This window comes from Hylobates moloch, unplaced genomic scaffold, assembly GCF_009828535.3.
Source record: "Hylobates moloch isolate HMO894 unplaced genomic scaffold, HMol_V3 SCAFFOLD_1, whole genome shotgun sequence".
In the NCBI taxonomy this organism is placed as follows: domain Eukaryota; kingdom Metazoa; phylum Chordata; class Mammalia; order Primates; family Hylobatidae; genus Hylobates; species Hylobates moloch.
The window spans coordinates 148061584-148067286 of NW_026652276.1; positions in this window are offsets into that span (position 1 = coordinate 148061584).

Below are 5703 nucleotides of genomic sequence, written 5' to 3' on the forward strand. Positions count from 1 at the left end.
TGCAGAGCCAGTGTGGTCAGATATATTAGCCTGTGGGTTAGGGAGTCAGCATTAATTGGGTTTTTTCTATGTCTGCGGTTTGAGAAGTAGAAAAAAAAAATCTAACAAGAAGTTTACAATTAAACTTTAGATTATAAATTAAGTGGCCATTTTTCGTGTGGCTTTGGGTAGATTAATTAACTCTTTAATCTTTGCTTCTTGCAAGAATTAAATGAGAAGGCAGATTTGCTCTGAGAAGAATCATTGCATCACAGTCAAGAGCACAGGCTTTGGATTAAAATCAAACCACATTTGATTCTTGTTCAACATTTATGTATTATATGATATTGGGAAAATGATTTAACCTTTTTTTGATGCCTGATACATATAAGTACTTCAGGCTATTATTAATAAGAATGACAAATCAGTTTTATTAAATGTAAATTAATCAGAATTACATATAAGTCCCAAGAAATTTGTGAGTTTGTTACTGTAATCAGAGTTAAATAAATGTTTGCTATGAATGACTCATGAAAGAGGTGAGTTTTAGAGCTTTATAGGAGAAAAATGTAAATTTGTCTTTTTTTTTTTTTTTTTTTTGAGATGGAGTTTCCCACTTGTTGCCCAAGCTGGAGTGCGATGGCATGATCTCGGCTCACTGCAACATCTGCCTCCCAGGTTCAAGAGATTCTCCTGCCTCAGTCTCCTGAGTAGCTAGGATTATAGGCACGTGCCACCATGCCCCGCTAATTTTTTGTATTTTTAGTAGAAACAGGGTTTCACCATGTTAGCCAGGCTGGTCTCGAACTCCTGACCTCAGGTGATCTGCCTGCCTCTGCCTCCCAAAGTGCTGGTATTACAGGCGTGAGCCACCACACCCAGCCAAATTTGTCATTATTTATAAAAATTATAAATATTCACATTCAACTACAGAACTGTGCAATATTGCAGAAACTACAGCATGAACACATAAAACTATAGTACAGTGATATTCGTGGCTGATTATTTGAAGCAGCAAACACTTGAAAAAATAAATTTCAGTAATGAAAATAGTAATTACTAATTTATTGAGTATTAACTGTATTTCAAAGTATTGTAAGTCTAAAAAAATTAAGTAATAATTTATTGTTCACAAAACCCCTATGGACTTTTATTATCATCCCAAATTAATTATAGTCACAATAAATAGTTATGTATATTTATATGTACTATCCTAAAATGCTGTTCAAGAAGAAATAAACAAGATTCAAAATCCTATTACACACACACATGCACTTGCACACAAGCACAAAAATTTCAAATTTTATATATATATGTATATGTATATATACAGTTCAAGATTGTTAGACTGGATTTAAAAAAAAATCTAACAATGTATTTTTGTACAAGAGACTCAGTTTAAATATAAGGACACAGAAAAATTGGAAATAAAAAGGTAGAAAAAGATATATCAAAAGATACGAGCCAAAAGTAAGCTGAGGTCTAGATGGTTTTTGCAGTAAATTTTTTAAACAAGCAATGCTCGATAACAAAAATTATTACACAAAATTTTCTAAATATTAAAAAGGAATAACACTACTGAACTCTATAAGGCTATTAGTTGTATATCAAATCCATAAAGGCATTTTGGAAAATAAAAATTGAAGGCCAATCTCACTAATAAATATATATGCAAAAATTCTAAACTAATATGATCAAAAGGACTCTTGCAATATTATAAAAGGATAAAAACACAAAAAATCAGGTTTATTTCAGGAATGCAAGGTTGATATAATATTCAAAGATCAATGTAATTCATCATATTAACATAATAAATGAAGAAAATCATTTTCTTATTGAAAAATTTAAAAGCTACTATGAAAACTCTTAGCAATATCTGAGAATATAAGGAAAACCTCTTGATCTGGAATGCATTACTACTTACAAAAAAGGAAGAAAAGCCAATAGTACCATCATAATTAATGGGAAAATATTGAATTATTTTCCCCTGTGTTTAGGAAAAATATAAGTCTGGCTACTGTCACCACTTCTGGTCAACGTTTCATGAAATTAAATATACTGCTTTATAGAAAATTATGCCCAAACCTGATGACTTAAAACAACAGCATTTTTATTATATATCACAATTTTTGTGGGTCAGAAACTTAGACAGGCCTTGGCTGGTTTATTCTTCTATTCCACATGGCATCAACCAAAGTCACTCAATAGTATTCGGCTAGAAGATGGGGAGGTTTGGAGGATTCAAGATGGCCCCACTCACATGCCTGGTACCTTGGCAAGGATAGCTGAAATGTTGGGCTCAGCTGAGACTGTTGACCAGCATGTCTTAAGCTGGCTTCACCATGGCTTGGGATTCCTTACAGAATGAAAGTCTCAGAGTAGTTTCATTTCATTTTATTTTATTTTAAATTATGTAACCATTTATTATTAGTCAATTAGGTTACATATAGTTTTGCACCACAGTCAATAACAATTTTGTGCATAATGTTTTATCTGCATTTTCTATTTTTATTTTTTATGTTTGAGTCATACGAAAGTGGAATTAGTAGGAGAAAGGGTGTGAATACTTTATTTTTTATGTAGCAGTTCAGGGACCCAATAGGGCAAGGTAAAAGCTGCCAGTTCTAGTAATGCCTGTCCCCAAAACCGGCCCGACTTCACCTTTGCCATGTTCTATTGGTCAATCAAGTATAAAGGCCACTAGTAGATCAAGGGAAGAAAGATCAAGGGAAGAAAGGCAGGAAGAAGAGAATTAGATTCAATTTTTAATTGGTGGTTATCTTTAATTGTCCTGTCCACAGAAAGGAAGAAATAAATCTGTTATTAACTGAATTTGACATTATAATCTGTATAAAGTCCAAAAGAACTACATACAACCTATTGGAATCAAACAAGAAATTTGGCAAGGCCACTAGTGGAAGGGCACTATACAAAAATCAATTGTATTCCTATAAATCAACCAAAAAACATAAAAGATAAAACACTAAAAATATCATCTACAAAAGAATAAAATATATACAGTACTTGCGAGCAAAACATACTAAGCATATTCCACAGTAAATACTGCAAAATATTATTGTGATAAATTAAAGAATATCTACATAAATGGAGGCATATGCCATGTTGATGAATTGGAAGACTGAATCGTATAAAGATGTCAATTCTCCTCTGATGGATCTATAGTTTCACTGTAGTCCTAATCACTATCCCAGCAGTATGTGTGTGTGTTTGTGTGTTTGTAATTTGAAAAAGCTGATTCTAAATGTATGCAACATGTAAAGGGTTAAGAATAGCAATTTTGAAGAAGAATATAACTTTAGAACCTGAACTACCACATTTAATAATGACTAACAGACTGGTATGAGTGCAAGAATAGACAATAAACCAATGCGGAACAAATTAGAATTCAGAAACAGACCCAAACACATCATGACACCTGATGTTTGAAAAAGCTGACACTGCAGTGCACTGGGGAAAGGATAACAATTATTTTTTTCAATAAATGCTGCTAGGTCAATTGGATATCCATTTGAAAACAAATAAGTGTTGAACTTTTTATCTCACACAATCCACAAAATTCAATTCTAGTTGGATTGTAGATCTAAATGTGAAAGGTAAAAAAATAAAGCTTTTAGGAGAAAACTTACGAGCATATGTCATGACCTTGAAATAGACAAAGATTTCATAAACACCAGCCATAAAAGAAAAAAAGAGTAAGTTGGATTACATTAAAATTAACAACTTCTGTTCATCTAAAGACACTATTATGGGAGAAAAAAAGCAAGCAACAGAGTGGGAGAAATTATTTGCACCACATATATCAGACAAAGGATTTTTACCCAGAATATAAAGTAGTGCTGTGAAATGACAATCAAAAGCAAATAAGCCAACATGAAAATGGATAAAATTGAGTGGTATGAAACAAAAGATAACCAAGTATCCGCAGGAAAACAGAGAAATGCAGATGTAAACTGCAAGAAGACACCTCTACGTGTTTACTAGAATGGCTAAACTTGAAATACAGGCAACGAAAGTATAGTTAGGATGCAAGGCAACTGAAAGTAACTTACACACATCTGATGGTACTGTAAATCCACACAACAATGCTGATCAACTATTTGGCAGTATCAACCAAACTAAAGGTATACAGGTATATCTTATTTTATTGTACCTTGTTTTATTTCAATTCTCAGTTACTGCATTTTCTACAAATTGAAACCTTGTGGCAATCCTGTATTGAGTAGATACATGGTGCCTTTTTTTCAACAACATGTGCTCACTTCATGTCTCTGAGTCACATCTTGGTAATTCTCACAACATTTCAAACTTTTTCATTATTTTTATGTTTGTTATAGTGATCTGTGAACAGTGATCTTCGATGTTAGTATTGTAATATTTTGGGGTACCACCAACCATTCTCTTATGAGTCTGCAAACTTAATTGATGAATATTATGTGTGTTCTGACTGCTCCACTAACCAGTCATTCTCCCATCTTTCTCCCTCTCCTTGGGCCTCCCTGTTTCCTGAGACATAACAATAATGAAACTAAGCCAGTAACAACCCTACAATGGCCTCTAAGTGCCAAGTGAAAGAAAGAATTGTACATCTCTCACTTTAAATCAAAAGCTAGAAAATTATTAAGCTTCGCGAGGAAGGCATGTCGAAAGTCAAGACAAACCAAAGGCTAGTCCTCTGGCGCCAGTTAGCCAAATTGTGAATGCAAAGGAAAGGTTATTTTTTTCTTTCTTTAAAAAATTGTTTTAAAAATTGATATATCATAGTCATACATATTTTTAAGGCACGGGTGATATTTTGATACGTGTATGTAATGTGTAAAAAGTTCTTGAAGGAAATTAAAAGTGCCACTCCAGTGAAAACAAAAATGATAGAAAGCAAAACAGCCTTATTCTGATATGGAGAAAGTTTGAGTGATTTGGATGAAAGATCAAACCAGCCACAGCATTATTTTAAGCTAAAGGCTAACCCAGAGCAAGATCCTAACTCTCTTCAATTCTACGAAGGCTGAGAGAGGTGAGAAAGTTGCAGAAAATAAGTTTGAAACTATCATGGGGTTGTTCATGAGGTTTAAAGATACAAGCCATCTCCATAACAAAAAAAGTGCAAGGTGAAGCAGCAAGTGCTGATGTGGAAGCTGCAGCAAGTTATCCAGAAGATACAGCTAAGATATTTGAAGAAGATAGCTACACTAAACAACAGACTTTTAATGTAAACAAAACACCCCTCTTGGAAGAAGATGCCATCTGGGATTTCATAGCTAGAGAGAAGTCAGAATGTGGCTTTGAAGCTTCAAAGGACAGGCTGACTCTATAGTGAGGGGCTAATGTAACTGGTGACTTTAAATTGAAGCCAATGCTCATTTATCATTCCAAAAATCCTGAGGCCCTTAAGAACTATGATAAATCTACTCTGTCTGTGCTCTATAAATGGAAAAACAAAGCCTGGATGACAGCACATCAGTTTGCAGCATGGTTTACATAATATTTTAAGCCCACTGTTGAGACCTACTGCTCAGAAAAAAAGATTCCTTTCAAAACATTACTGCCCATTGACAATGCTCCTTCTCACCCAAGAGCTCTGATGAAGATGTACAAGAGATTCACATTGCTTTCATGCCTGTGAATACAGCATATGTTCTGCAGCTCATGAGTCAAGGAGAAATTTTGGCTTATTGTGTAAAAACTCCATTTTGTAAGCTGCCGTAA